At 45.2% G+C, this 11,961-nt stretch overlaps 1 pseudogene; it reads right to left on the bottom strand.

The window, feature by feature from the left end:
* Positions 1-3,215: 3,215 nt before the first annotated feature.
* LOC142558368 (uncharacterized) lies at positions 3,216-6,778 on the bottom strand (annotated as a pseudogene).
* Between the last annotated feature and the right edge of the window lie 5,183 nt (positions 6,779-11,961).

Here is an 11,961-nt window from a genome sequence, read left to right as displayed (position 1 = left end):
CCTGCAGCATTGTTAGCATTAGTAGACTCTCGCTTGCTATGAATAACCGTGCCGGCATTCTGTATGGTATCCATGGAATTAGGAAATTCTTCATGTTCCTCGTGCTACGTTACAAGAACAAATTTGCTCTGACACCTGGCCTCTCAATGGGACCAGTGCGGCAGAAAAGTTTCGGGTTAATAAAGACAGAATGAGACATTCATCCAGACGTAGAGAACTGCTGCAAAAGAAATCCATGCGGGTTGCTCGAAAGAAAAGCTTCATTCCCACGTTACCATGCCTGAAGGCCATTTTCACGTCCAGAGTGCCTCGGGGCTTCAACACCACGACTAGGTCCGCGCAATTGAGTCTAGGCGTCTTTCTTTTGTGCCACTTGCGAGCTGCCTTCATTTGCAGCAGTGCCACAGCGAAAGCACCGCCCGGATTCCCGGCTCGGAAAAAGTTCCCCGCAGCCGTTGACGCCAGTTATGCCGTGCTGGAGCCGCCCTTGGTAGCCAAGTTCGCTTGTTGCTTGCGCTGCCGAAGGCGTACAAATGCTTCAAGACAATCCCTTTCGGGTGGAATGATGTCCTCATCTAAAGGGCTTGTGCTTGAATTCGGTACATTTCATGGATGTGGGGTCGTACCCGACATCTTCTGCGTCGCAATGTCCTGAGAACTTCCGAGGCCGGCTGCGTCGACATTAGTCCTCGTTAAGGTACGAACACACTAGCGGCAAAAGGCGCGCGGCACGCCGCCGGCGGCGCGCCGCCTGCCGCGAAACCTGCCGCGGAAGCGGTTTGGTCTGCCGCACAGAGGTTGGGCCGAGGAGCCATTTTCGGCGGCTTGCCGCGTGCCGCGAACCAATGAGAGACGTCCGGGCTTTCTCCTAAGCGCCACCTCTTGGCTACTGCCGAAGTTAATTTCCAGCGGCGGCGGCGGAACCACGATCGACGACCGAGCGCTCCGAGCCAGCCGTGACAAACAGCGCTAGTCCTTTATGTGCATCCACGTGCTCGTGTGCATCCACGTTGCAAAATGAATTTCAGCCGAGAGAACATGATGGAAGAGTTCCTGGAGACTGTTCGCGTGTTCCCGTTTTTGTACGATAAGACTCACCCGGAGAACAAAGATAAGGTCGCCAAAATGAACCGGTGGGTGATCATCGGCAGAACATTCGATCTGACTGGTGAGTTGTTTTCATTCTTTTGTCTGAGCTTCCGCTGAATGTTCACGTCGGCAGGAACGTGCGGAGGTGAGCACACTTGTTTAGAGTGCTCTAGCGGTGTGCTGCGGAGCAAATGATGTGGAATCTCGCTTTCCTACGGGCATGGTGATTTTGCCTCAGCAGTTCGCATGTCGTATCAAGCTGCGCGCTTCGTACAGCGCCGCTTGAGCACTCAAACAAATTGCTCATCTTTTCATTTTGCAACCTTTCTTGGTGATAAACAGTGGCATTTCTGTAGGACCGCTAGCAGCCGCAAAATTTTAAAATGTGAAGGATAGTTGGCTTAAAATTGGGTCGGCGTTGGAGGGGGCTCGCAAAAGTGGCGCAGGAGGAGAGGCCGGGAAGGTCCACACGAAGTGGATGCTTTTCGACATCGTGGATGGCAGACTGAGGAACACACCACATTATGCGGAAAGGTAAAAAAAGGCAACTTAGTTGCGTAGCCATCTGCGCCAACTCAAGCTTGGCATTGATAACTTCACTACTGTCACCTGTCCTACCACTCTTTTTCAAGCTGCTTTCTTCGTGTTTAATATCTTTTTACCTGCTTTGACTGCCCAAGCGTCTGTGTTTTTAAGAATTTATTCCCTGCAGCTGCGCTGGTAGTTTCGCTATTGTTATTTTCACGTTACCTATTTCTTGGTGAGAAATCTGCAGGGATTGCATCAAAACACCTCAAATTTTACATTTCAGGTCTTCATCAAATGTGCCCCCAGAAGAGGACCTGTACGTTAAGTCTTGTTTCCATAAGTGCAACTTCAGTTTATAAAGCTTCAAGTGATTTAACGTGTTATGAATCTGTGCTTTTCTGCAGCTCCATTCTGCGACCTCCACTGTCATACAACAGCCCTTCCAGTCCGAGACTGGTGGCTAGGTGTGCACCTCTGTTTGCTTACCATAACGGTTACTGCAGTGAAACAGTTTATGTACAACATTGTCATTTCATTCACCTGTGCAGCTGTATATCAATCCCGGCTGCTGCGCTTTTTCAAGAAATGTAAGCTGTACTAATTGTGGTGTCATTATCCACCAATAGTAGCAACATCCTATGTATTATATAATGGAGGTACTCTGACAGCCCCAATGACTTTACCGCTGAAGACGATTTGAGGTGGGTGGTGATTTTCAGTTTTCTTAGCTGTGCTGCATCAGAGGTTTCATATCAATACACCCTTTCCACAAGCCTTTCACGTTTAAGGGTGGGTCCACTCTATTATGCACTGTTATGCTGCACTCCCGTAGAAATGGATTAGTTTTATGCACATACAGACCTTGGCTTAGTTGCTGTCATGACTCGCCGCTGGTGTGCAGTTTCAAGTGAATCACACACTCAACACTGCATTGCGATGTACTGGAAAAAACGTTTAAGGGTCCTATTTCATGACTGCATGTCTAAAAACTGCAACAAGGTGTGAAACCAAGCTTTAGTGTACTAGATGAGTGTGATGTGTCTTGCTCTTTTTCATAGCATTGCAAGTAGACAACATGATTTTGCACGGCATAAATGGCAGCATCTTTTTTTATAGGCTCCCCAGCACATCAGATGGTGCGGCATCTGCTGCTGGCTCTTCAGGGTAAGTTAGTGTTTACTTTCTTGTGTGGAAATATGACACCATAACAAACGTTTTTTTGAGGCAGGTTGTCAACTTCCCAAGCAGGAGTCGCTGCCCCAGATCCAGGGTAACAAAGCTGTGCGCACTTTCTTTGATTGGAAGCAGACATACTTTTCCAGTGCATTTCTTGAGTGTAATGATGTGGCCTGTCCTGCAGGTCTGCCAAAGGCGAGCATCGAATGGACCCTCCTCTCGGTACTTGCATGGTTCATATTTCCGGCGGTATTTGAATGATAGTCAGTGATTGCAAGAAAACATTGTGCTGATATATTTATATGCAGGGCCAAAAGAAGGCAGTCTGGTAGCTTCGACGAAGCGGTGAAAGATGTTTTGGGCAGCTGCTCAGCTACGCTGTTAGAACTAAAAAAATGAAATGCCTGCACCGACAGATACAGTCAAGAGGCAGAAAACTGGATAGCTGCTAAGCTGAGGATGCTACCACACAAAAACAGATGCGAGGTAACATTCAAAATCCACAAGCTGCTTTATGAAGCCGAAATGGAGCAGTATGAATAAACGAAATGTAAAGTGCAAGCAATCGATAATATTTTTCTATGAAAGCAAACAATTTCGGCTTTGTATTGACATGATAGTGTCTGTGCATGCTGGCAAGTAGTTGCCTGTTATCGGAAATCACCTGCCGTCCTGCACGGGTCACGACACTTTCCTGCCATGGCACCTGGCTGTCACTCATGAAGTAGGATGCTAGTCCATCCCTTACTTCCAATGCAGCCCTGTAACAGAGAAAAGCACGAGATGTTAACCTTTTCCGTCAGCTTATTCTGCCTGTCTGACAGAGGTCACAGTTCTAATGGGCGTGTTTTACTCCTCCTCGTTGCATGTTTCAAACTTTGTTGAAAACATGCACTACGCATATATTTTTGCACTGTTACAATTCTTAACGCAAACTCTAATGAACAAGGTCTTATGTCATGTGTTAAATCATCAAGTTAAATGAAATGTTTTGAAGGTTTCGCTGTTTGTTATTGATGAGCTTCAATTGCTTCAATGTAAATAAAGCAGGAAATGCAAACTATTACTGATTTCATGCCGTCATGGAAATAATAATTACCGAGCGGAGTGGTACTCCTGGTCTGTCCATCCCCGAAGGGCACTACTGTCGTTCCTCCATGCCCCATTTGTGACATTTCCCTCCTAGTCTTCATCGTCAACAAATCCAGGACGGTTGTACGTTGTCCTTGAGAACACGGAATCTTTCATCAGAAAATTGTACAGCGCCACACATGCCCTTACAATGTTCTCAGTGGTTTCTTCTGACGCTCGAAAAGGTCTCTTCAGTATTCGCCACCTACTAGCCAGGATACCAAAGCTCTTTTCCATGAGCCTCCTTGCAGGACTCAACCGGTAATTAAACACTGCCCTCTTCAAGTACTCATTCTACTGGCTGACCCTGTAGGCATGAAGAGCTAGAGAGAACAAAAGGTCAGGGCATTAAAATCGTACATACTCAGAAGAAAAAATGCAATGGCAATAACTTCAAATCATCGAAATAACTGGCGGCTGTGCGCACCCGCTGAATACAACTTGAAAAGAAAAAAACTCTTCTTACATCTAATGTCCTCTGGGTGCCTCTTTCCAGTGCGGCCAATTTGAAATGCTACACAAACTGATATTATAAGGGTCTTTATTCATGTTTTGGATGCTTATGTTGTGCTAAAGAAATGCTACATAGGGCCACCTTTGGCTGCATTGCACAACTTATGATATTTAGTATATTATCCTGTCAGAAAAACAGGTTAAATAGTGCTCATGCATTTGCTTGCAATCATGCGATTAAACCTTGTATGTCAACATTACATTTTATTACTGCATCATACTATTGCTTTCACACAAAATGCTACATAACATGTAAATTACCAGCAATAAAAGTATTTTAATAAACTCATATTGCCCTGCATGCACGAAATTTAGTCCTCCGCACCATTTCTTTTTTCCATACAGAAACTAAACCTTTCCTTGTAAGACTTGCTATGTACGTGCATGAAGGCTAGACTGCATTTTTTTAATTTTTTGTAGAAATTGTTTGACCATTTTTACCGTATGCATTGCACGAAACTGTATCTGCTATGGAAAACAGTGGAAGCAGTAACACAGTACAGCTGCATTGATATTTCATCTCGGCAATCAGAGGAACATGTCAGTGTTAAAAGTAATTGAAGCAACTTGCCATGTCGAGGATAAGGCTGCATGAGGTAAGGCTTCAATGGAAGGCCTCGTCGCTCACCATGAAGTACTGTATCAGTCGAGCTGAGCCCACTGACTCTGCTGGGGGGGATCCCAAACCTGCGCTCGCCCAACATGCGCATCAACTTCGTTCTGAAGAAAACTCTTCCATCACTTTCTCCCCCGTAGTGGCCAACGTCCACATACACAAATCTGAAATAAAGCAAGAAGTTTCAGTGTAGCCCATTTAGCATCTCATGTAGCACATGACTTTCACCTTTCTCCTCCTGAAGTCACTACTGCGTTCAAGTTTCGTAAAGTGATTTCTGCGCTGCATTATAGTTTGACTAAATATACGGGCCACACACAATCACAGCTCAGATTCCCATCTTAAAATCTGCTGCTATTTGTGCAGAACCAAATATGTTTACTGTCAACGTGCGTGAGCAAACCATTCTAATCCTACACCTGTCTACGCTATGCTCCTTAATTCGTCATGTAACTTACACCATTGAACTGTCCTCTTTTCTTTCAGTGCATAGAATAGCACTGTCTTTCAATGAATATAATACACTGTTTTCATGATTCACAAGGAAAATGCACCATTACCGAGTAGTTTAACCAAAGTTTTGTTTGGCCATGAATGCACCATACCTATAATGTGCATCGCATGTTGCCATGAGGACTGTGCTGAATGATTTCTTGTAATTCAAGTTTCGTGACCTTGAATTTGCAGGACATTCAATGCTCACATGCTTTCCATCAATACGTCCAATGCAGTTGGGAAAATTCCACTCGGCAAGCATGTCTGTGGCAATCTGAAAGAGTGATCGGGAGGCAATATAATATGAGACTGTGACAAAACAATAGCGTAGTAATGCATAAGGCAACCATTAGTTGTCTTATGCGTTTTGAGATGCCGGAGTTCAACACATTTGAAAAGTAGGTACGCAGAGGGCATTGGGAAAGTCAGTAGCATAACAAATGATGTAAAGAAAGGCAAGCTGGACGCTTGTGAACACTATAAACCCTCTCCGCAGTAACAAAACGGACTGCAGTGCACTTACTTTTTTCCATTCTTCTGCTGTTTGTGGAAATCTTACATATATTGGCTGAAGTATTTTCCATAATGCAGCACAAGTTTCTCTTACGATCATTCCAGCCGTTGATCGTCCTGTCAGGAAGTTGAGTGACAAACTTCTAATTGTGTCACCGTTTGCGAGAAATCTGAAAAGCGTATTCTCATCACATACGTCTCAAAGGATAAGTGAGGAGGAGGGGGAGGTGAGTTGCATCACAGTGCTCATGCGGTATGTTTTACACAATATTTTCCGAGGGACTGCTGATCAGGCACTGTGACGGAACAGTACCGGCACACGGACTTTCGGACTTACCTTACTGTCACAGCAAGTCAATCGTGTGTGGATATCGACCGCCTGAACGGAGTGTCCTGCCGCTCAATCACAGGCAAAACTAGGTGGAGCAGTGAGTCGAACGAGCTCGGCGGCATCCGAAGGAAGCTATAATCAAGAATCAAAGACAACGTCTCTATCACGTCACAAACACGGCACACTAGGCGTTTAAAAAAGGTTGTAATCACTCACTCTCGGAAGAAGCCTTCATCTCGGGCGCGTAGCCGGGGAAGCAAAACGTTCGCTTGCCCCTCAACGTCTCCGTAGCGCCAGCAGGGGTGCACCCAAAACCTTAGTCTGCGTGCCTTTTGCGCGCGCAGCCGTCGCAACAGCAGAGAAGGCACAATGACCAAAACGCTCATCGTCGTCTGCATCTGCCATTGCAGGAGTCAACGCGATCAGCGCGGTAGATGACGATGGACGAGGAGCTGGTATGCGGTCTGCTAACCGAGCAAGGAAAAAGCGCGCGACAACCGTAAAATCGCGCCTATGCCCGCGCAGTTTGAGACGAGGCGAGATCAGCGCTGTCACATGACCCCGCGGTGGCCGCCGCGCGCCCAACCGATGTGGCCTCTCTGCCGCGCGGTGTTCTTGCCACCGGCGGCGTGCCGCGCGTGTTTTGCCGCCAGTGTGTCCGTACCTTTAAGGTTAGCTCAAGTGCGTCAGGGTGAGATCTCAAGATTGGCGTAAAGCACCGAAAGCTGGTCCGCCAGCCTCAGGTTGGTGTCAGCAGGATCCTTGCTATATGCGGCGTCGGATGACACCAAAATTCGCTGTGTGCCTTGTGGTGGTCCATGGTTCCAGTCAAAAATCAACAGAGCCAATGCGCCGCACGTCCGACTTCCCACAACGCCTCGAAGCCTTGTCTTTCTTGATGCGGGCGCCTCAAATGGCGCGCCGTCCCAACCGAAATCCCCCACAAACGAAGACGACATCGGTTTTTCTGAAGCATTTCGTGAGTTAATAGCGCTAACAAAACTAACGGAAAGAGGTTGAGACAGGACAGTGCACTGTGTACAATCCGAGCTTTATTGCGTTAGTATTGTTAGCGCTATTAACTATGTCTCAGCAAATGCATCAACACCATTTAGCCCAACATTCCGCGTTAATTTCTCTGCCAACTAGTACAAAGGGCTCTCTACTAACGTCTGTTCAATTGCAGAATCATCCCGGTAGCTAACGCTTTCTCCTGTGCCAATATTTTCCGTTATTCTTGTTAGCACTAGTCACTATGTCTCACTAAATGCATCAACACCAGATAGCGCAATTTTCTGCGTTATTACTCGGCGTTCTAGTACACTGAGCCCTTTCCTAACGTCTGTTCAACTTCAGAACCTTCCCGATAACTAGCACTCTGTCCTGCCCTAACTCTTTTTCCGTTATTCTTGTTAGCGCTGGTCACAATGTCTCAGCAAATGTGCCAACAATACCTAGCCCTACATTCTGCGATAATTCTTCTACTTTCTAGTACAATGGGTCCTTTCCTGACGTCTGTTCAACTTCACAATCACCCCGGTAACTAGCACTCTGTCCCACCTCAACTTTTTTCCGTTAGCCTTATTAGCATTGATCACTACGTCTTAGCAAATGCATCGACACTAGAACGCCCAACATTCTGCATTAATTACTGTGCTTTGTAGTACAATTTGCCCCTTCCTAACGCCTTTTCAACTTCAGAAACTTCCCGGTACCAGCGCTCTGTAATGTCCGAAAATTTTTTTCCTTAGTCTTAGCGCCAGTAGCTATGTCTCAGCAAATGCGTCAACACCGGCTAGCCCGACCTTCTGCGTTGATTACTCTGTTTCTTGTTCAATAGGTCCATTCCAAACGTCTGTTCCCCTTCACAGTATTCCCGGTGACTAGCGCTCTATCCTGCCTGAACCTTTTTTCTTTAGTCTATTTAGCACTAGCGTCTCAGCCTCAGCAAACGCATCAAAGCCAGCTAGCGGAACATTCTCCGTTAATTACTCTGCTTTCTGTTACAAAGAGCCTTTTCGTAAAGTCCGTTCAACTTCAGAATCTTCCCCGTCACTATAGCTCTGTCCTGTCCCAACTTTTTTCCGTGAGTCCCGTTAGCCCTAGTAGCTATCTCAACAAATGCATCAACACCAGCTAGCCCAACGTTCAGCGTTAATTAAACTTTTCAACTACCATTGGCTCTTTCCTAACGTCAGTTACACTCAATTTCAGTATCTTCAAAATATGTAGAGGTCTGTCATATCGGAACTTTTTTTCTTCCGTTAGTTTTGTTAGCGCTAGTCACTATGTCTCAGCAAATGGATCAACACCAGCTAGCCCAACTTTCTGCGTCAAATACTCTGCTTTCTATTACAAGGAGCTTTTCCTAACGTCTGTTCAACTGCAGAATCTTTCCGGTCACTCTAACTCTGTCCTGTCACGACATTTTCCGTGAGTCTCGTTCGCGATAGTAGCTGTCTCAGCAAATGCATCAACACCAGCTAGACCAAATTTCTGCGGTAATTACTCTGATTTCAAGTACCATTGGCCCTTTCGTAACGTCAGTTCCACTTCAGAATCTTCCCGGTAACAGCGCGCTGTCCTCTGTCAATTTTTTTCAGTTAGTCTTGTTAGCCCTAGTGACTATGCCTCAGCAAATGAATCAACAGCAACTAGCCCAAATTTCTTCGGTATACCTGCTTTCTAGTACAAGGTGCCGCTCCCTCATCTGTGTTCAACTTCACAATCTTTCCTGAACCTAGCGCTCAGTCCTAACCCAACTTTTTTCTCCGTGTGTCTTGTTAGCTCTAGTGCCTGTCTCAGTAAATGCATCAACACGAGCTAGACCAACCTACTGGGGTAATTACTCTGCCTTCTGGCACAATGGGCTCTTTCCTAACGTCTGTTCAACTTCAGCGCCTTCCCGATAACTAGCACTTTGTTCTGTCCTAATTTTTACCTGTTATACTTGTTAGCGCTAGTCACAATGTATGTTCAAATTCACAATCATCCCGGTAACTAACGCGCACTCATGTCTCAACTTTTTTTCCGTTAGTCTTATTAGCACTGGTCACTATGCCACACCAAATGCATCCACACTAACAAGTCCAGCTTTCTGCGCTAATTACTGTGCATTGCAGTAGAATGGGCCCCTTTCTAGCGCCTGTTCAACTTCAGAATCTTCCCGGTACTTGCGCTCCGTAATGTGCAAACTTTTGGTAGTACCTTGGTAGTGATAGTACTTATGTCTCAGCAAACGCATACACACCAATAGGCCTGACTTTCTGTAATGGTAACTCTGCTTTCAAATTGAATGGGTCCTTTAACAGCGTCTGTTCAAATTGAGAACCTTTCCGCTAACTAGCGGTGTGTCCTGTCCCAACTTTTTCAGCGTGAGCCTGTATGAGTAGCGTGAGTAGATATGCATGAGCAAATGCATCAGACAAGCTAGCCCAACTAACGGCTTTAATTACTCCGTTTCCAGTGAAATGGGCCCTTTCCTAAAGTTGTTCAACCTCATAATCTTCCCGGTAAATAGCGCTATGTCCTCTCCCAACATTTTTCCATTAGCCATCTTAGCGCTAATCACTATGTCTCAGCAAATGGATCAACACCAGCTAGCCCAACTTTCTGCGTTAAATACTCTGCTTTCTATTACAAGGGGCCGCTTCGCCACGTCTGTTCAACTTCACAATCTTCCCTGTAACTAGCGCTCTGTCCCAACACAAATATTTTTCAGTGAGTCTTGTTAGAGCTAGTGCCGGTCTCAGGAAATGCATGAAAATGAGCTAGCCCAACCTTCTTGGTTAAATACTCTGCTTTCTAATACAATGTGCCCTTTGCTAACGTCTGTTCAAGTTTAGAATCCTGCCGGTACCTACCCCTTTGTCTCGTCCAAACTTTCTTCCGTTATTCTTTGTAGCGCTAGTAACTATGTCTCAGCAAACGAATCAACAATACCTAGCCCAACTTTCTGCATTAATTACTCTGCTTGGTAGTACAATTACCCCTTTCCTAACATCTGTTCAATTTCACAATTAACCAGGTAACTAGCGCTCAATCCTGTCTCAACTTTTGCACCGTTCGTCTTGTTAGCTCTGGTCAGTATGTGTCAGCAAACGCATCAAAATTAGCAAGCCCAACTGTCTGTGTTAATTACTGTGCATTGTAGTACAATGGGCCCTTTCCTAACCTTGTTCAACTTCATAGCCTTCCCGGTAAGTTGCGCTCTGTCCTGTCTCAAATTTTTTCCGGTTAGCCTTGTTAGCGCTAGTGACCATGCCTCGGTAAATGCATCAACACCAGCTAAACCAAATTATTGCGGTAATTATTCTGGTTTCTAGTACAATGGGCTTTTCCCTAGCTTCTGTTTAGCTTCATAATCTTCCCGGTAAACAGAGCTCTGTCCTGTCTCAACCTATTTTCTGTTATTCTTGTTAGCGCTTGTCACAATGTCTCACAAGTGCATCAACAATCTCTAGCTGAACTTTTTGCTTTATTTACTCTGCTTTCTAGTGCAATGAGCAACTTTCCTAACGTCTGTTCAATTTCAGAATCTTACTGGTAACTTTCGTTGTGTTACCTGTCTCAACTTTTGTCCGGTTAGTCTTGAGTAAATGCCTCGGTAAATGTATCAACACCAGCAAGCCCACCTTCCTACGGTAAATACAATGGTTTCTAGTACAATGGACTTTTTCCCAACGTCTGTTCAACTTTAGAATCTTCCAGGTAACATGCGCTCTATCTTGTCCAAATTTTGTTTCGTTAGTGCTGTTAGCGCTCGCAACTATCTCAGCAAATGAATCAAGGCCAACTAGCCCGACTTTCTACGTTAATTACTCGGCTGTCTAGTACAAGGGGCCCTTTCTTAACGGCTGTTCAACTTCAGAATCTGGCCGGTAACTAGCGCTCTGTCCTGTCTCAACTTTTTTTTTTCGTTAGTCTTGTTAGCTCTAGTAACTATGTCTCAGCAAATGCATCAACACCAGCTAGGCTCACTCTCTGCGTTAATTAATCTGCTTTCTATTATAATAGGCCCTTTCCTACCGTCCGTTCAACTTCATATAATTCCCGGTAACTAGCTGTCGGCCTTGTCTCCACTTTTTTCCATTAGTCTTGTTAGCGCTAGTAACTCTTTCAGCAAATGCATCAACACCAGCTAGCGCGATTTTATGCGTTAATCACTCTGCTTTCTAGTACAATAGGCCCTTTCTAACGTATCTTCCACTTCAGAACTTCCCAGTAAATAGCTCTCTGTCTTGTCCCAGCTTCTTTTCTATCATATTGTTATCGCTAGTAACTATGTCTGAACAAATACATCAACACCACCTAGCCCAACTTTGAGCAATAATTACTCTGCTTTCTAGTAGAATTGGCCCTTTCCCAACATCTGTTCAACTTTTGAATGTTTCAGGTAACCAGCGTTCTCTTCTGTCTCAACTTCTTTTCCATTAGTCTTGTTAGCGCGACTAACAATGTCTCAGCAAATGAATCAACACCAACTAGGCCAACTTTCTCCGTAATTTATAGTGCTTTAAAGTACAATAGGCTCTTTGTAACATCTCTTGAGCATCAGAATCTTGTCGGA

The sequence above is a fragment of the Dermacentor variabilis genome, chromosome 9, assembly GCF_050947875.1.
Source record: "Dermacentor variabilis isolate Ectoservices chromosome 9, ASM5094787v1, whole genome shotgun sequence".
Lineage (NCBI taxonomy): Eukaryota > Metazoa > Arthropoda > Arachnida > Ixodida > Ixodidae > Dermacentor > Dermacentor variabilis.
Note: the sequence above shows the minus strand (reverse complement) of the source record. Positions and strands in the feature narration are given on the sequence as shown.